Source organism: Pan troglodytes, chromosome 11, assembly GCF_028858775.2.
Source record: "Pan troglodytes isolate AG18354 chromosome 11, NHGRI_mPanTro3-v2.0_pri, whole genome shotgun sequence".
In the NCBI taxonomy this organism is placed as follows: Eukaryota; Metazoa; Chordata; class Mammalia; order Primates; family Hominidae; genus Pan; species Pan troglodytes.
The window spans coordinates 4,903,970-4,924,117 of record NC_072409.2 but is presented as its reverse complement, the minus strand read 5'-3'; positions in this window follow the sequence as shown (position 1 = coordinate 4,924,117).

Here is a 20,148-nt window from a genome sequence, read left to right as displayed (position 1 = left end):
GTCCTCAAAAAACCCCACAGCAGTTCCACCTCTCCCTTTGGGCCTTTTCGGGAAGAGGACGGAATCACGCCCTGCTCTGTTGGATGGACGTGCCACACACGCTTTTAAACGGAGCCTTTGTTGCTGAGTATTTGGGTCATTTCCCATTTTAGCTATTAACATGGTAAAGCATTTTTAAAAGTTAGAATTCCCTTTTATTATGATTGAAATACAACCATAATAGAACAATAAAATCACATCCATCTCCCGTCAGCCTGACCTTGAAGGCGTTTTAGCCTCTTCCAGTCTTTTCCTCAAGTGCCTATTTTGCATATTTGCTATTGGGGCCCCCATTAAACTGTGCAGCCCCTTTACGTCACCGTTTTTTTGCCATCAAGATCATAGGCTTTGGACTCAGGCACACCCTGGTATGGTGATCAGGCTGCACAGTCCTCGTGGCCATATATATACGTATATACATATATATGTGTATGTATTTTTACATATCTATATGTGTATTTTTTTTTTTTTTGAGACGGAGTCTCGCTCTGTTGGCCAGGCTGGAGTGCAGTGGCACGATCTCAGCTTACTGCAACTTCCACCTCCCGAGTTCAAGCGATTCTCCTGCCTCAGCCTCCCAAGTAGCTGGGATTACAGGCATGTGCCACCACGCCTGGCTAATTTTTGTATTTTTAGTGGAGACGGGGTTTCACCATGTTGGCCAGCTTGGTCTTGAACTCCTGACCTTGTGATCCTTCCGCTTCGGCCTCACAAAGCGCTGGGATTACAGGCGTGAGCCACCGCACCCGGCCTTCTCTTTTTTTAAAATGTATTTTTTTTCTTTTAAAATCAACTTTAGGCCAGGTGCAGTGGTGTGTGCCTGTAATCCCAGCATTTAGGAGGCCAAGGTAGGAGAATTGCTTGATGCCAGGAGTCTGACACCAGCCTGGGCAACAAAGTGACCCTGTCTCTACAAAAAGCTAAAAAAATTGTCCAGGTGTGATGGCAAGTGCCTGTGGTCCCAGCTACTCGGAAGGCAGAGGTGGGAAGATTGCTTGAGCCCAGGAGTTTGAGGCTGCGGTGAGCTGTGATCACACCACAGCACTCCAGCCTGGGTGACAGAGGGAGAGCCTTCTTGAAAAAATAAAATACAAGAAAAATCAACTTTGTTAAGCTATAATTTATATACAGTAAAATGAATCCATTTTAAGTATAGGTTGATGAGTTTTGACAATTGTATAACCCCGAACACCCCCAATCAAGATATAAAACATTTCCACCTTTTCTTTCTTTCTTTTATCTTTTTTTGAGACAGAGTCTCTCTCTGTTGCCCAGGCTGGAGTGCAGTAGTGCGATCTCGGCTCACTGCAACCTCCGACTACTGGGTTCAAGCGATTCTCCTGCCTCAGCCTCCCGAGTAGCTGGGATTACAGGCACCCGCCACCACACCTGGCTAGTTTTTGCATTTTTGGTAGAGATGGGGTTTCACCATGTTGGCCAGGCTGGTCTCAAACTCCCAACATCAGGAGATCCTCCCGCCTTGGCCTCCCAAAGTGCTGGGATTACAGGCGTGAGTCATCACGCCCAGCCCATTTCCACCCTTCTAGAAGGTTTCTTTGTGCCTTTCTGAGGTCAACCTCCTTTCCCTGCTCCCCAGTAAACTATTTTTTTTTTTTTTTGAGAGGGAGTTTCACTCTGTCCCCCAGGCTGGAGTGCAGTGGTGCGATCTCGGCTCACTGCAAGCTCCGCCTCCCAGGTTCATGCCATTCTCCTGCCTCAGCCTCCTGAGTAGCTGGGACCACAGGTGCCCGCTACCACGCCCAGTTAATTTTTTTTTGTATTTTTAGTAGAGATGGGGTTTCACTGTGTTAGCCAGGATGGTCTTGATCTCCTGACCTCGTGATCTGCCGGCCTCGGCCTCCCAAAGGGCTGGGATTACAGGCATGAGCCACCGCGCCCGGCCTCCCCAGTAAACTATTAATCTGCTTCCTGTGACGATAGGTTGGAGTGGTCTTATAAAGAGAACCTATGTGAAGCACTGTTTTTTGTCTGCCTTCTTTTTTCAGCATGTTTATGAAATTTATCAGTGGTTTGCCGATGTTCAGTGGTTTGTTCTTATTTGCAGCCACGTAGTGTAGTGTTTTAAGGATGTAGCACAGTTTTTGGCTAAAAGAATGAGCCGGTGTGAGCCTTCTTGCACAGAACCCTGCTTAACAGCCTTTTTTTTTTTTTTTTTGACATGAGTCTCGCCCTGTCCCCCAGGCTGGAGTGCAGTGGCGCCATCTCAGCTTATTGCAAGCTCCACCTCCTGGGTTCACGCCATTCTCCTGCCTCAGCCTCCTGAGTAGCTGGGACTACAGGCGCCTGCCACCACGCCCAGCTAATTTTTTGTATTTTTAGTAGAGACGGGGTTTCACCGTGTTAGCCAGGGTGGTCTCCATCTCCTGACCTCGTGATCCGCCCGCCTCGGCCTCCCAAAGTGCTGGGATTACAGGCATGAGCCACTGCACCCGGCCCTGTTTCACAGCCTTTTAATGTTAAAGGCTGGGTGGATGAGCCTGAATTTGTAATGAATCTTCTGTCATGGGCATCAAAGCTGTTTCGAACTGTAAGGGTAGAAAAGGTGGAATCCGTTTCCTCACCCATTGTTACAAGACTAGCAGATCCACCTGCCTGCTCCACCGTGACACCATGACACACCAGTACACCATGACACACCAGTACACCATGACACACCAGTACACCGTGCAGCAGGGTTCGCAGCAGGGAAGAGTTTAATGATTGCAGGGCTCTGAGCAAGGAGATGGGAGGAGATCCTCAAATCCATCTCCCCTAGGAGCTTTGGGCTGGGGCTTTTAAGGGGATCATGGAGGGCGATGGGCTTTAGAAGTGGGTTGTTGATAGGTCTGGGGATGGGAGGTAAAATCATCAGGAGGTGGAAAATGTATTCTTTGGTGAATCAGGTCCTCCTGGGGTCCTTGAGACCAGCTGTCATCAGTAGTTTCTTTCTTTTTTTTTTTTTTTGAGACAGAGTCTCACTCTGTCACCCAGGCTGGAGTGCAGTGGTGTGGTCTCCGCTCACTGCAACCTTCACCTTCTGGGTGAAGCGATTCTCCCACCTCAGCCTCCAGAGTAGCTGGGAGTACAGGTGCATGTCACCACACCGGGCTGATTTTTGTATTTTTAGTAGAGATGGGTTTTCACTATGTTGGCCAGGCCGGTCTCGAACTCCGGACCTCGTGATCTGCACACCTCAGCCTCCCAAAGTGCTGGGATTACAGGCGTGAGCCACCGCGCCCGGCCGGTGTCAGTAGTTTCATTGGTACACAGGTCCCAAAAGAACATCTCAAATGGAGACTTTTGGCTGGGCGCCTGGCCAACATGGTGAAACCCTGCCTCTACTAAAAATACAAAGAATTAGCCAGGCATGGTGGCGTGAGCCTGTAATCCCAGCTGCTTGGGAGGCTGAGGCGAGAGAATCACATGAATCCAGGAGTGGAGGTTGCAGTGAGCCAAGATCGTACGGTTGCACTTCAGCCTGGGCAATCAGAGCAAAACTCTGTCTTAAAAAAAAAAAAAGGAAAAGGACATCTTTGTAATGTTAAAGTTGTTATCTATATCTACAGGGCAGTGAGGGAGAGCTACAATCTTGTAACAGAGTCTCTGTGATTCTAAGGCAACAGGCACCAAAAAACTTTGAGGTCAGAGAGCAAGTTGACCTAGCGATGGATGCTGAATGTGCTACAAGCCTGGTTTATTCTCATTTCTCCTCCTCTCTTCTTCCTTGATTAATTTTATAAAGTTTATAGGGATGGTCTCATCATCATCAGGGCCATGGGTGACAGTTCTATAACAAAAGACAGGTTCACAAGAGAAAAGCACACCAGATTTATTTCATCAAAGCTTTATGTGACAGGGAGCTGTCAGAAGTGGAGACTCAGAGACCCAGGGAAGATGGTCCCTGTGCTTAGAGTTGGTGGAGAACAGGCAGCCATGTGGACAGGTGTCGGACGGCAGGGGATGCCTGTGGGGATGGACTGCGGGGCGGCCGGCGAGGCCAGCTGTGCAGATCCCCCTTGGCCTCTCTGTGCAGTGCTTCTCCCCCCAGGGATGGGGCAGAACCCCCAGAGGGAGGGTCTTTTACGACCCACAGTCAGACAAGGTGGGCATGGCCAGCTCTTCCCCAGAAAGGCAGGGAGCATTCGAGTCATGTTTCTAGGTCTCATGGCTGGCTTTGGGGGAGAGGGACTCTAGTGTCCATGGCCCACCTAGGGAAAGAGGAATTCTGGCTTCTGTGACTTGCTGCTGGGGAGAAAGAGGGCGGGAGAAAGGAGGGGAGGAGAAGGTTGGAAGAAGACTTGGGATGCACCAGAGGCCTTCTGGTTTCCTTTAGTTCTGAATCCTCATGCCAGGCACCCTGCTTGTGGGGATCATGGTCTGAACCCCAACAAACCATTTTTGCTGTTAAAATTAACATGATGGGGCCGGCCAGGTGCAATGGCTCACGCCTGTAATCCCAGCACTTTGAGAGGCTGAGGCAGGCGGATCACCTGAGGTTGGGAGTTTGAGACCAGCCTGACCAACATGGAGAAATCCTGTCTCTACTAAAAATACAAAAAACAAAAACAAAAACAAAAAAAACATGATGAACATCTTTGTTTTTAAAGAATAATTTCCTTCTGCAGGGACTGCTTTTGTGACCTTTAAAGCCTGTTTCAACCTTCTCATGGGGAAGCTCACCTTCCTCTCTCCTGTCCTTCTCTCCTGGGTCTGTGACAGACAGGCTGCTTGGGGACCTGGCCTCTGAGGGGGTGTGGAGGCACCCCCCAATCCATAGTGCTGGGCACACAAAGGGTGTCTGGAAGCCCCTTGCTGACTTGAACTCAGAGTCCTCTCCCCTTCCGTGGCCTCCCGCCCCAGGCAGGAATCTCAGTTCAGAGCAGCAGAAAGAGAGCTGGTCTGGGGGGACCCTGGGTCTGCTCTGGTGCCTGGGACAGCCACCACCCCTCTCTCAGTGCTGGCCACACCCACAGCGAGTTCTCCCTCCTTTCCTGTCATTCTTGCTGGGCCCCTCCCCGAGGAAGGCCCCAGGGGGGTGGGTCCTGCTGAGGGAAGCTCGAGGGGGTGCACTCAGCTGCCACTGTCCACCGCCTGTCCCTGGGGAGCATGGCAGCTGAGGGCAGGCCCCTTCCAGGACATGGGACCCGCCATGGCTGGAAGGTGACTGGGCCTTGCACACCCAGCTGGGGTAAGAGGGAGGGGCCTGGAGTCCAGCTTGGGGGCAGGATCTGGAGGGGGCTGGGCGGAGCATCCCTGGCGGTGGTTTGCTGGTCCAGGGCACTGGGGCTTAAATGATCTGGTCCAGACTCTGCCCTGTTGCGGGGGAGGGCTGGGGCCTGGCACTTGGAAGCTGTTTCCCAGGTCTCCACGGGGGCTGCCATAGGGGCCTCTGCCAATCTCCGGGGCTTCTCAGGAGCCACTGGTCCCGCTGAGCCTCACTTTTCTCATCTGTAGGATGGATGCCACCTGTGCCCACCTCACCGCTGCCGTGCAGGGGGAGGGCAGCTGGCCGCGTTGATGCAGTTTGACAAAGGTCCCTCCAGACCAGTCTGACAGCTTCCCAGTTTCCCGGAAACGGGCCAAGCTGCATTCCAGGCCTGGCACCAGGGCCGAGGTCTCCGAGGGGACAGTAGGGCTGCCGTGTCTTGGGAAGGTAGGAGGCGGGGAGCAGATGCCGGGAATACTCATCCCACTCTGGGGGTCTTCTTCACCCCTGTTTTATGGAGGAGAAGACTGAAGCTCAGAGCTGCTGCCCAGGGTCACTTCTAGGTCACCTCATGCCCCCTGCTTTGGCCTATGGCCCCCACATCAGGCCTTCCTGAGGGAGCAGACCAGAGGGACAGCAGAGGGTGGGCAGGTGGGGCCTTCCCCGAGAAGGTCCTGCCCCTTGCCTCCTCCTTCCCACAGATGGGCCGCCCAGGGCCCCCAGGGGAGAAGGTCTCTGGCACCCAGCTGTCCGGTGTCCCCAACGTCCCCAGAGATGTCCCTGGTGATGACCCTGAAGACTCGGACCTGGTGCCTTCCGTGACCCTGGCTGCAGCCCTTGTCCTGCTGTTCCTCCTGCTCTTGGCCTGGCTGGTGTGGGACGGACCTTGCCAAAGCTGCTGCTAATGTGGGCTCCAGGAAAGTGTTGGGGGCCTGGGCCTGGCACAGAGTTAGGGGAGGCACAAGCGGGGCCTCCCAGCGACACCCTGGGCCGCACTCCATTCCACCCTTTCCCAAAGCAGCCCCAACGGGACCCCAAGACTCCCCAGCGGGGCCCCTGGGTGGCACCGGACTCTGCCATTGAAGGCAGGGGGCGTGCTCCTGGGGACGGCCCCGGATGTTGGGCTGAGAGCCTCGCGCAGCCCCGGCGCTCAGGCAGATCGGGCTCAAATCCACTTCCTCTCCAGGCTGGCTGCAGGGCCTTGGCCCCGTCTGAATCTTTGCAAGGCCCTTTTGGGTATCGCAGATAAAGCCAAGTGACCCCTAGGTACTAGTGAAATGAGCGGGTGAGTTGGAAGATGGGGGTTCTAGTCCAGGCTCTGCCCGTGCTGGGCTGTGACATGGGCAGATGCCTTTTCCCACCTGGATCCTGGTTTCCCTGGTCATCCAATGGGGCTCACAATACCCACTTCTGGGCCCTGTTGGGAAGGCAGGTGCCGTGGGAGGCTGGAGCTGGGCCAGGCGGGTGCCCTGGTCTTTGCTGCCACCTGGTGGCTACAGATAGAATCGCATCGTCTGCTGCATGGTGCCCTCTGGGTAGTCCAGGCCAGGGCTGAGGAGCTGAAGGCTTTTTATGTTTCGGTGCAGAACATTTTGAGATTGTGGATAAGCACAAATCCCGTTACCCAGAGAGAACAGATTTTTAACATTTTCTATTTATCTTCTTTCCCCATCTCCATATCTATAATCTCCTTAACAAAATCATAGGGCGGAGGTAAGTTGTGAGCCGGGCTCTAGAGTCAGAGAATGCTGCCTGTGGCCCTGGCCCAGGGCCCTGATGCTCTTTTGTGCCACAACAGCTCCCTCCCTGACCTCGACGTAGGAAGCAGGGAAGCATTTTTAGGGCTGGGAGGAGTGTGGGAGACCTTCGGGCTGGAAGGTCTCCTGGAGGCTCCAAGACCCCCCACCGCCGTCTCTAACGGAACAAGTACTTGTCAAGATTTCTACTGTGGGCCGGGTGCGGTGGCTCAAGCCTGTAATCCCAGCACTTTGGGAGGCCGAGGCAGGTGGATCATCTGAGGTCAGGAGTTCGAGACCAGCCTGACCAACATGGAGAAACCCCGTCTCTACTAAAAATACAAAATTAGTTGGGCATGGTGGCGGCCACCTGTAGTCCCAGCTACTCAGGAGGCTGAAGCAGGAGAATTGCTTGAACCCAGGAGGCAGAAGTTGCGGTGAGCCGAGATTGAGCCATTGCACTCCAGCCTGAGCAAAAGAGTGAAACTGCGTCTCAAAAAAAAAGAAAAAAAAAAATTCTACTGTGAGCCAGCCCCTGTGGGGAAACAGGGTAAACAGGATCCCTGACGGAGCTAGGGTATGACCAGGAATGGGAAGGCTGGACTCACTGCAGCATGCTGGGGCTGGGCTGGGTAAGTAGGGCCTGCAGGAAGGGGCAGATGAGCTCTAGGGTGTAGGAGGAGTAGGCCAGGGCCGGGGTCCCCAGGGAGGCTGTTCCAGGCAGAGGAACAGACTATGGGGAGTTCAGAAGCCACTCTGTGTTCTTCTGCACCAGCTACTGCTCCCCTCGGGGAACTGGAGGCCTCTGGAGCCTCCAAGAAGCAGCCACCAAGAAGGGGCAAATGAGCGGCAAGGCCGTGGTTCCACATTCCCAAACCACGCTTTGTCCTTCCTGGGGTCCCCGTAGGTGGGGCTCTTCTCCCTCCTCCAGCTTTCTGAAGCCAAAGTACACACCTCGGTGTCCATGATGGGGCAGCCGGGGGGCTGTACGCTTCCTCTGTCCCTGTCTCTGGGCAGACCATAGTCCAGCGTGCTGCCCCTACTGCCCTGGAAAAGCCGAGCCGGGAAGCGAGCGGGGGCTTTAGAGGTGTCGTGCAGAGGGGGAGACGGAGGTAGAGCCTGGAGGTTTGGGGCACCTCCTGAAGCAGTGGGGTGGCCTTTCAGGTGGGGGGACTGAGAGAGCAAAGGCATACAGGCTAGACCGGGGCCTCCCTGAGCTGTCATAAGCAGGACAGGACGTGGGGGCGGGCCACGGAGCCGCCTCCCTCCCCTGCCCATCCTGCCTGCTACAGGAAGGGCACACCCGGAGGAGGGAGGGAGGCCGGTTCCTGGCAGAGCAATGTTGAGGCTGATCCTCCCTGCTTCCCCCCACAAGCCTCTCTGTGAGCCTCCTCCCTGTCCCACACACCCACCTGGGGGATGCCGCAGATTCTCAGAATCAGGGTCCACGTGGCCCCAAGCAGCACATGGCCTGGCGGAGGCAGCAAGCATGGCCGCCGGAGCCTCTGGCCTTCTGCCCAGGGAGCAGGGGCCCCTTGGGGGCTGTTCTCTCTGCTCCCTCTGTCACGTCCCCTCTCTGTTGGTGGAGGAGAGTGGCTGCAGGCAGGCGCCTGACTCCCCCAGCTCCACACGGCTCCAGCTTTCTCTGCCTCTCCATGTTCACCCCTCAACGCATCTTGTCAAATGGAGACCCCGAAGTCTGGGTGCAGTGGCTCCCAGCACTTTGGGAGGCCGAGGCAGGTGGATTGCTTGAGGACAGGAGTTCGAGACCAGCCTGGGCAGCATGGCTAAACCCCGTCTCTACAAACAATTTAAAAATTAGCTCGGTGTGGTGGCACACGCCTGTAATCCCAGCTACTCAGGAGGCTGAGGCAGGAGAATCGCTTGAACTCAGGAGGTGGAGGTTGCAGTGAGCTGAGATCACGCCACTGCACTCCAGCCTGGGTGACAGAGCAAGACTTTGTCTCAAAAAAAAAAAAAAAAAAAAAAAAGAAGAAGTAAAAATGGGGACTCTGAGACCCAGCTTCTGAGGTCGGGGGGTGGTGTTAGTAACTCACAGTACGGGCTGGTAGAGTCTGCCAGGGTGGTCTGGGCTGGGCTGTTGGGGATTTCAAACCCACGTCCCTCTTGGCATCCCGTCAGAGGCTGCCCGAGGCAGAGGCAGAACCTGCGGTTTCTTCCTCCCAAGTGCTGAGATCAGGTCCGAAAGTTCCAGTCATTCGCACTCCTAGAAGTGGCTTCCAGCCTTGGCCCAGGAGCCATCAGGACCAGGGACGAGGGCTGCAGGGAAGCCCAGGTACGCAGGCCGAGGAGCCCGTGTCTGCCCCAGAGCAGGGCAGCAGGAGGATGGCCTCTGGCCCTTGCCACCCTGGGCCTCAGCCCTGCCTGCAGGCCCAGTGCTAACGAGAAACGCAGGCCGACCAGGGCAGCGTATGCCTGCTCTGTGCGTTTGTATTTCTGACCAGTGCCCATGAGAAGGCTGTGTGGTTTCCGATGCATTTCCAGGGGCCAACTCATTCCACCCGCCTAGCTCTGGTGGCTCCTGCAGGCCAAGCCCTCGCAGAGAGGGCCTGGGGCGAGAGCAGGCATCTGCGTGCAGCTTGGCCAGGAAGGAATCGCATCCGCAAGGAAAATATTGTTCTGTATAATTCAGTGACCCGTTTTATAAACATTGTGGTTCTACCTTGGGGTTTTTCCCGCCTTGTCTCCTACCTCCCCTCCCCACCTTCCAGGGGCTGCTGGGCAGCCAGATGCCTGAGGTTAGGAAAGTATGTGCTTTTGCCGGGCTAGACGGTGCAAAGGGTGACAGGGTGGGCCTGGGGACGGGGCTCAGCCGGCCAGAGAGAGTTCTGGGGTGGGGTTGGCAGGACTGCAGCTCAAGCTGGTTTGCAAAGAGGTGTGAGAGCAGGCAGCCCGCCAGAGCGTGTGTGCGTGTGTGTGTCTCTGTGTAGGGATGTGCCTATGTGTGTTTGCCTGTGTGTGCCTGTGTGTGTGCATGTGTATATATGTGTGTTTATGTGTACATGGGTTCTGTGTGTTTGGATGTGTGTCTTTAACCAGGAAGCTGGGTATGGAGTGACACTGGCATCCTTTCTACCAGCCTGGATGTGGGCTGGTGGGTGTCTGCAAGGCCAGGTTAAAGTGGCCCATAGAGGGGCAAGGCAAGCTCCCCCCTCGGGGAAGAGGCTGCTCTGTGCCATTGTTGAGAGAGCGGGCATGGGGACAGATGGGCTCCAATCCAGCCTTTATTTCCAGCACTCCCTAGTTGAGTGGCTTTGGGAAAGTCATTCTTCTTCCAGGTCAGTCACCGGGGGCTGTGGGGCTATACTGCCATCTCCATTCCTTTCTACTTCCTTCTGAAAGGACCCTAATTTTGCTTGGGGATGGCAATGAGCCTTCCCTGCGGCCAGGTGGCCACGTGTCGGTGCAGAGGCCACGAGGGCTAGACAGGAGGGTCTGGGGCAGCTCTTCCTGATTAGAGAGGTAAAGTCTCACTGGAAAACGTTTTGGGTCCTGCCCTCTTCTTCCTGCCTGGAATCCCGTCGCGTGGCCGGGGGAGGCAGCTGCTCACTGGCAACCATGAGGGTGAGACCCAGTCTTGAGGCTGAGACCGAGGCAGGAGGGTGGGACCCACGCTACGCTGCTGGGGAAGGAAGCAGGCAGGGGCTCTCAGGCAGTGTCTGGAGCCTGGACGTCCATGTGGAGTGATGGGGTTGGCTTCTGTTTGCTGCAGCCTCATGCACTCCTGCTGGACACCCGGTGTCACTCTCTCTTCATCTGGGGATTGAGGGACCTGGAGGCTGGAAGGGGCTGGCTCATGGGTGTGCTCTGGATCTAGGCACCCTCCTCACTGCCACACCCTGAGGGGCACTGGGGAATCGTCCTCAGAGGTGCGCAGGGGTGCTGTCGGGACAGTCGGGCCCTACTGCTTCAAGGCTGCAGGAGGAGGATGGGGAGGATCTGGAGGGGGAGGAGGAGCTGGAGGGGGAGGAGGAGCTGGAGAAGGAGAAGCAGGGAGAAGAAGGAGGAGGAGGAGAGGGAGGAGGGGGGGAAGGTGAGGAAGAGGAGCTGGAGGAGGAAGAGGGGAAGGAGGTGCTGGAGGAGGAGGGGAGGGGGAGGAGGAGGAGTTGGAGGAGGATGGAAAGGAGGAGAGGGAGGAGGAAAAGGTGGAGGAGGGAGGAGGAGGAGTTGGGGGAGGAGGGGGAAGGAGGAGCTAGAGGGAGAGGAGGGGGAGGAGGAAAAGCTGGAGGATGAGGGGGAGGAGGAGTTGGAGGAGGAGGGGGAAGGAGGAGCTAGAGGGAGAGGAGGGGGAGGAGGAGGGGAGGAGGAACTGGAGGAGGAGTTGGAGGAGGAGGGGGAAGGAGGAGCTAGAGGGAGAGGAGGGGGAGGAGGAGGGGGAAGGAACTGGAGGAGGACTTGGAGGAGGAGGGAGGGAGGAGGACAGCCTGGGTGGGAAGTTGCACTTGGCCCAGCTCCCAGAGAGGTGGGTGGCTTTAGGTCATGCGTTCATCTGAGACCTAGTACAACCTAGGACCCTGGGGCCCTGTGCCGGTCACTGTGCCTCTTCCAGCCTCGGTATCCTCTGGAAGGTGAGAATGAAAAACACCCAATGACACTCAGACTGGACAGGAGCAGGTACGCAGACAGCAGATGGCCAGGTGCACAGAGGTGTCGCCTGACTTCCTCACCGGGACGGCATGGGGTGGGGCTCCTCCTGCAGGCGAAGCCCGCCCGGGACTGGGCTCTGGTGGGTTCTCTCTCTTTTCCTTCAACCAAAGACCTGGCTGGACACCCCCCATCTGACACTCCGGGGGCTTTCAAGGGGCTTCAGGCAACCCACATGCATTCTGGGCATCCCATTTAGGGGGATGAAGAAGGAATTGGATAAGGCAAGGGTGGGGCTGGCCCGTCTCCTCTGCTGGTGCATCAGCCCCTCCTAGGGACGCCGCTGTCCTTGACCCCTCTGCAGGCCAATCAGCCCTCCTAGGGATGCCACTGTCCTTGACCCCTCTGCAGGCCAATCAGCCCTCCTTGGGACACCGCTGTCCTTGACCCCTCTGCAGGCCAATCAGCCCTCCTTGGGACACCGCTGTCCTTGACCCCTCTGCAGGCCAATCAGCCCTCCTTGGGAAGCCGCCGTCCTTGCCCGCTCTGCTCCTGGGGTCCCACCCAAGCTTGAATCCTCGCTGTGTGGTCTTCCCTCCGTGAGCCTTCATTTCCTCATCGGTAAAATGGGGGAGAGGAGAGCGCGGGGGTCAGCCCTGAGCCTGGCTGGTTGGCTACTTAATGGGCTTCTGGTACCTTGACCACCATCTTTGACAGCCTCAGTTTACAGATGAGGCCCTGAGGACTGGAGGAAAGGGTTAGGTTGCCTGGGATGTGGGTGGGAGGTCTGATTCTGACCCGGTGAAGTGAGCTCCTGCCCCCTCTGGGGTTCCCCAGCAGGCATTAAGGGAGGGGTCAGACGAAGTCCCCCTACCCTGGCCAGATGTGCAGCGACCTTGGGCTGTAACCTCAGGGGGTTCGCGCCCCCCACAGCCTGCTGGGGACTGACCAGGCCTGGGGGAGACTGGGGGAGCGAGGGGCTGGGAGGGAATACCACCTGGCCGGACGAGGCCCACACCGCCCTGCCAGCCTGGCATCTCTGCTCTCCCAGGCTCAGCCAACACCCGCTCTAGGACTCAGCCAACTATTTGTGGGCTGCTAAGTAGCGTGACAGCTGCTTTTCTTGCTAAAGTATGACATTACATTTTTCCGGATGGCCGGGCACTTCCTGGCCTGAAGTGTGCTAAGTGACAGCCTCACTCTGTCCCGCTGCCCCCCGAGTCCCTGCCCGCCTCCCTGCTTTGTCCAGGCTGGCTTGCAGGGCCAGGCCGAGACCCGTCCTGGCCTGTGTTCAGACAGAGCCTAGTTCGGGCCCCCAGGGCTGCAGGTGGCCCAGGAAATTTCCCCGGGGTTATTTTTGGCCTCTGTGCTGGCCCATGGACTCCCTGCCAAAAGCAATTACTGAATTTTCATCTTGTTTTGCTGATGGTTTAGACTATGTCAAAAATGTTCCACTGGAAGGCCTGAGGGCACCTCGGGCTGGGGGATGTGGGGCTCGGGAGCCCAGCTGTGGCCGGGTCCCCGGAATAGACCTCTGGGGTTGCTGGCGAGAAGAAGGAGGACGGGGGAGCCGGGGCCTGTTTGTTTGTAGCTGCCACTGGGTGCTTCCCACACGCACAGCGTGCTCGGCTGGTGGTCATGCTCCCTGTGCCCTCTGCCAGCTGTGCGTGTCCTTCTCTCCCACTTTACAGAAGAAGAAACAGGTTCAGGGAAAGGGCCGAGGGCATGCCCAGGCTGCACTCTGTTCTGTGGGCTGCCGCACTTCCAGCCCAGAAGGATTTCCCCGGCTCAGGGGTGGCAGGGGCTGGGGGCTGGGGAGGCCATGGGGAACAAGGCAGGGTCTGCCCAGGCCCTCTTCTCACTGCCCGGGGCGAGGGGTGTCCGAACCAATCAGATCTTTCCTAAGTTAAATGTCTGTGTTGCGGGCTTCCGCTACTCTGTTCACCCTCCTGGGAATTGCCCAAATGGCAGCCAGGTGGATGCAGGAGGAGGTTGGAGGGAAGGCTGGAGATCAGAGGGGGCCGCCCTCAGGGTTCTCTCCATCTGCAGGGGCCCCACTGGCAAGCAGCACCTCTCCAGCACTCCGTGTCCCTTCCTCTCCCCTCCGCAGCAGCCCTGGGAGGCAGATGCTGCCATGAAACCACGGTGCCCTCAAGAAACCCGGCCATGAGGGGGCTTCCTGCCTGCCCACGGCCCTGCAGGTCATGGTAAGGGGTGGTCCTGGAGTTTGTACCCTGGCACTTCCATTCCAGAGTCACTGCCAGGACCTTAAGCCATTCTGGAGCTCCCCCTGGCCCGGGGCGCCTGGAGCTCCCCAGGCTGCATGGCAGTGGCTTGCTACGCAGGCCATGGCTGGGGTGAGGGGTGCCTGGGGTGAGGGGACATGTCACGTGGGGCCCTGGGTTGCCTGGCCTGCTGGGGGCCCCCTTGTTGCTCAGCTGCTGTCCTGGGGTCACGGCTCTCGGCCACTCTGCTCACTTGCAGTTCCTGGGAGCCGCGGACATCGTGTTCTCGAGCCTGAAGGACCAGCAGGGCCCTGGGTGAATGGGGCAGTCCAAGGCCAGGGCTTGTGCCCACACTCCTGTGTGCATTCCCACGCTTCAGCAAAGCAGCGCCGCCTCCTATCTGACAGGCTCAGGGTGGCCCTTCGTGGGTATTGTCACCACGTTCACTTGTGCATCAGACGCTTTTTGAGGAAGCTCAGGCCCAGCTTCATACCAGGCACTGGGATGGGGGTCAGCCCTGCCTTGAGGGAACCCCAGTTCCAGAGGGGAGACACACTGAAAACCATCACACCCTTGGCAGGCTGGGGCAGGGCAGAGGGGCACAGGCACCAAGACACAGGAGAGCCAGGTCAGGGCAAAGGGGCACAGGCCCCCAGACACAGGAGAGCCGGGGCAGGGCAGGGGGCACAGGCCCCCAGACACAGGAGAGCCGGGGCAGGTCAGAGGGGCACAGGACCCGGGACACAGGAGAGCGGGGACAGGCTGCTTCCTGGAGGAGGTGATGCCTGAGCTCAGTGAAAAAACACATGTGTGGGGCCAGCCAGGGGATCGGGTTATGCAGGGCGAGGCTGCCCCAGGTACTTGGGAGGGAGGTGGCCCTGGGTGGGTGTTGGGGCCGTTGGCGGCAGGTGCATCTGCCCTGGTGTCTGCCAAGGCGGAGCCCAGACTGGACGGCTCAGCGCTGGCCTGGGTGTGGGTGACGCTTGCAGGGGCCGTGTGGGTGTCTGCGTGTGAGTGCCCACTGTGAGTCTCGTGTACCTGTGTTCACATGGCCAGGGTCCGGCTTCCAGCTGGTCCTGTCGCCCTGGGATGCCACACGTATTGTAATTACATCTGGGATTTCAGGGGGAGGAGGAGATGGGGTGCCTGCATGCCTCCTAGAATGTTTGAAGGCTTCGTCTTGGAAGAATGGGAATGTCTGCCTGAGGGGCTTGCCCATATCGACAGAGAAGCCCGGCTCCTCCTGCAGATAAGGAGTGGGGTTTGCTTCTTGTGCATGGAGGATGGGTACAGGGCTCTGCTGTCCTGAAACGGACAGGCCTGCCAGCTCAGTTGATAGAGAGGGGGCTGGAAAGCTTGCCTAGGTGTCCCGCCCCCATGGCTGGGATACGAACTGGCCTTGAACCCACCCAGCCCCGGCCTCCCCTGAGTCCCCCAGGCTGGCGGCCTCACTCTGTGGCTGTGGGGCCTTTTCCCTTCCAGCTCCTGGCCCTGTTTTCCTGGGTCTTGTATGGGCGGGGGCCTTATGAATGTACCATCCAACTAGAAAAGATGGGCTCACCACACGAATGCAGCTTCCAGACACCTCCAGCTGTGTCTCCCCAGGACCCTTCCATGGAGATCTGACAGCCCTGGCCCAGGCAGAACACGGCCTCAGCATGCTCCTGTGGACCCTGGTGGGAGCCCCAGGAGCCGCGGTGATGGGGTGAGTCGGGCCAACTTCTTGGCTGTTGCCTGTGGCCCATCAACGCCTGTGGGTGGACGCCCTTCAGGGCCAGAGCAGGCGCCTCAGCGTGCAGACACTGTCTGGCTCTCTTTCTGCGTTTTCTTCATCTGGATTCTGTTGGGACAACAATCAAGGCTGTCTCGTTCTGTCTGTGGAATGGGCCTCACCTAGCAAGAAGCCCCAGGGGCCCCCAGGGCTGGTGAGTCTGTGTGTACACGTGTGTGTGTGCTCGTGTGAGCTCGTGTGTGTGTGCGTGTGTGTGTGCATGAGCTTATGTGTTGTGTGTGTGCGCTTATGTGTGTGTGTATGTGAGCTTATGTGTCATGTGTGCTCATGTGAGCTCTGTGTGTGTGTGCATGAGCTTCTGTGTCATGTGTGTGCATGAGCTTATGTGTGTGTGCGCGTGAGCTTGTGTGTGTGAGCTTATGTGTGTGCATCAACTTATATGTGTGTGCACGTTAGCTTATGTGTCGTGTGTGTGTGAGCTTATGTGTGTGTGTGCGTGCTTGTGTGTGTGCATGAGCTTATGTGTCGTGTGTGCTTATGTGTTGTGTGTTGTGGGTGTGTGCGTGAGCTTTGTGTGTGCATGTGCTTATGTGTGTGCTTGTCGTGTGTGTGTGCATGAGCTTTGTGTGTGTGTGTTTATGTGTGTGAGCTTATGTGTTGTGTCGTGTGTGTGCACATGAGTTTGTGTGTGCTTGTGTCGTGTGTGCGTGAGCTTATGTGTGTGTGTGCATGAGCTTATGGGTCGTGTGTGCTTATGTGTCATGTGTTTGTGTGCGTGAGCTTGTGTGTGTGCTTGTGTGTGTGTGCTTGTGTGTGTGTGTGAGCTTATGTGTCGTGTATGTGCTTATGTGTTGTGTGTCGGGGTGTGTGCGTGAGCTTATGTGTGGGTGTGCGTGAGATTTTTGTGTGTGTGTGCATGAGCTTGTGTGTGTGTGTGCATGAGCTTGTGTGTGTGCATGAGCTGTGTGTGCGTGAGCTTTGTGTGCGTGTGAGCTTTGTGTGTGAGAGCTTGTGTGTGAGAGCTTGTGTGTGAGAGCTTGTGTGTGAGCTTTGTGTGTGTGTCTGAGCTCATGTGTGTGTGCGTGAGCTCGTGTGTGTGTGCGCTTGTGTGTGTGTACATACATGTGTGTGTGCGTGAGCTTGTGTGTGAGCTTTGTGTGTGTGAGCTCGTGTGTGTGTGTGCGTGAGCTCGTGTGTGCGTGAGCTTGTGTGTGTGTGTGCATACATGCGTGTGTGCATATGCACAACCCCAGAGCCTCACTGCAGGGCACCGTTCCCAGCGAGCACCCCAGCAAGCCGGGTTCCATGTTCCGTCTGTGGGTGAGGATAGAGCCATGGATGCTTGTGTCTCACGTGGCCCATCAGGGATGCAGTCGCCTCCACCACTGAGCTGAGCTTTGAAGCTCCCAGAGCTCAACCCTCCTGTTTCCTCTTCCGTTTCCGCAAGACTCTTTCCTATCAGAACAGAAGACGAGTGCCCGTTGGTCACTTCTGCTCTTCCTGAGAAATGGAACTCGTCCCCAGACTGCCTCCCTCCTTCTTTTTGAAAGTCCAGACACAATGTGTCTCGGTCCGGCATGACACGCCTGGGGGTCTGGCCCTGAAATGGCCAGGCGGGTGGTCTTTGGGTCAGTGACACTCTGGCTTTGAAATCTCCCCCAGATGCACTTGGAACAAGGGACTCCATGGGAAGACCCCCCAGATCGGGTGGAGTCAGCCCCACACCTCTCTCTGGGTGGCTGATATTTCAAAACTTCTACTCTCCAGACAGTGGCTGGGGAGCCTCTCCGTGGCGGGGGTGCGCACCCTCCCTTGGCAGCCTTGCCTGCGCTCGGGAGGCTCTCTGGTGTCTGAGGCTGACAGCCGGGTCTGTTGTTCAAGCCAGTGCTTTCTCCCGTCTGTCCCGCGTCCATGCACATGTCCATGCACTTACGATGGCCCTTAGGGTGAGGCAGGAGGAGGCTTCGTGGGATTAGACATCGCCACAGCGTCTGCATAAGTTGAGGGTGGTGCTGTCACTGTTCAGGGCCCCCCGACCCTGCCCCTGAAGCCGGTTGGCCTGAAACGCAGACTCGATGACCTGGAGCCGGCCCCTGGCCTCTGAGAAGCTGAGCTGCGGCTGACTTGGCCTGTCCTCCAATGGGGGCTGAAATCCACGACTCTCACCAGCCGGCTGGGGGCTGGGGGTGGAGCAGCGTCCAGGCATCCGGGAAGGACTCTAGGGGTCTGACTGATGGACTGAGGGTATGGCCCTCCCAGGAGTTCCTGTCCACCGTGTCTCAGCGTGGACTGACCTGGAGGTCTGGGATGTGACAGGCTTGGAAAATGATGCGGTGATCCTGCCTGGAGGGTGTTCACGAGAGACTGCATGCTAAGACGGCGGTGGGGGGGGGTGGGTTACAGAAGACAGTGTTGTATGATCCTAATTATGCACAGGACAGGGCACAGCGGTCAAGACCATGGGCATTGGAGCCTGCTGTCAGGGCTCAAGTCCAGCCCTGTCGCTTTCCAGATGACCTTGACCTTGGACATGCTGCCAAACAGCCCTGCACTTCAGTGCCTTCAGCTGCAAAATGGGATGATGCCCACACCTGTCACTCAGGAGTATTGCGCAGGTTAAATGAGTCAATACGTGGAGCAGACTTAGAACAGCAGCCCTACGTAAGTGACCACAGAGACAAACGTCTACAGTTTCCGATGATTTTAATGGTCTTCATTTTGTTTATCTGCATGTTTGAATTTTTCTACAACATACACGAATGACTGGAGTAATTTGAAAAAGGTAGATGGTTGCTTTGAACAAACTTAGAATCATCATTGACCCATGCATTGCTTGTGGGGTAAAAAAAAAAAAGTAAAAATAAAAATTAATAAGAAACATCTGAAAGCTCTCAACCCACCACACACTGGTGGGGTAGCAGCTGATTGCAGTGCTGAGGTGCTAGAGGGGAGACCAAGTCAGTGAGGCTGGTCCTGGCTTCCTGGGGCTCTGTCAGGTGAGAGAGACACACCTGTGGAGGTGGGACGCTCCCCAAGGTGAGGGCTGAGTAGAGGGACGGCTCAGAAGAGGGCAGCTTGGAGGGGCTAGTGAGGGGCTGTGGAGGAGGTGGACTTTGAGACAGGTCTTGGAGGACGGGTAAGATTTTGGCAGGCAGGGAGCAGAGGCTCACACAAAGGTGTCCAGCTGCAGGGAACAGTGCATGTGTGTGTGTGTGTGCATTTGTGTGTGCATGCATTCATGTATGTGCGTGCATTCATGCGTGCAGTGCATATGGGTGTGCATGCATTTGAATATGCATGTGCATTCATGTGTGTGCTTGCATACATATGTGAGTGCATTCGTGTGTGTGTGCATGCATACATGCATGTATGTGTGCATTTGTGTGTGCATGCATACGCGTGTGCATGCATCCTTGCATGTGCGGGCATTTGTGTGTGTACATGCATGCATTTGTGTTTGCACTCATGTGTGTGCTTGCATTCGCATGTGTGTGCATACATGTGTGCATTCATGTATGTGCTTGCATTTGTGTGTGCTTGCATACATGTGTGTGCTCGCATTTGTGTGTGTGGATTCATGTCTGTGCTTGCATACAAGTGTGTGAGTGGATTCATGTGTGTGCATGCATACGTGTGTGTTTTTTTGTGTGTGTGCGCACACAGAAGGAAGGTGTGCGTGCTGGGGCTGGAGTTGAGACCTGATGAAAGACAAGGTGGGAGGGCAGGGAGGCCAGCCTGCTGGGAGGTGCCCAGGCTCGGCACAGTGGTGGCAGGAGGGGATGCCTGGTGCTGCAAGAGGTTCTGGAGCTGGGGCTGCAGGTTGAGGCGAATGGGGTCCTGCTGTGTGTGGGGCAGGAGAGCAGCCTCCCTGAATAGTTCTCCTTAACCAGAGGGGAGCCTCAGCTCATGGTGGCACGTGTGGGTCCCGGGACAGCCCTCACTGGGTCCCCAGATTCCCCAAAGTGGCTCCGAAGCAGGTTGGTGAGAGCCACAGTGCAGGTTCCAGAAGCTTCAAAGCTCTATCCAGCTGGACCCCTGCCACTCTGGGAGAACACCAGCACCCTGCCCCTGCTGGACAGACAGCACCCAGCTTGGGAAGACCTAAGAGAAAAAGCTTACATATTCCTCTGGCTTGGGCTTCAGTCGGGGGAGGCTGCTTTGTCAGGCTGGGACGGGGCCGACCGAGCCCCAGGACACGCTGTCCCCTGGTCTGGCCTCTGGTGTGGGGCCCATGCTGGGAATGGCGTCTGACCCTCTGTTCCCAGCGGGGCTGGGGCAGTGTCTTCAGGACACAGCTGTGCCCAGCTGTTCCCCAAATGACACAGTGCAGAAAACCCGCCCCCTCCTCTGCAGCTCTGCCGACCATCCGTCACCGTGTGGGGGCCTTTTTGGGGACCCATGACCCTTAGGGTAACAGGACAGAGGCCAAGACCTGCTTGGCTTGCAGAGTCTGGGGAAATGTGTTGACTTCTTAAAGGCCTCGGGGGACATCAGGAGCTAAGAAGGTTTGTCTACAGCCCAGCTCCACGAGATGCCCTACGTTCAGGCTCGTGAAGTTAGGGAAGGGCCTGGCTTCCAATGAAACATTGTGACTTCCTCATGATC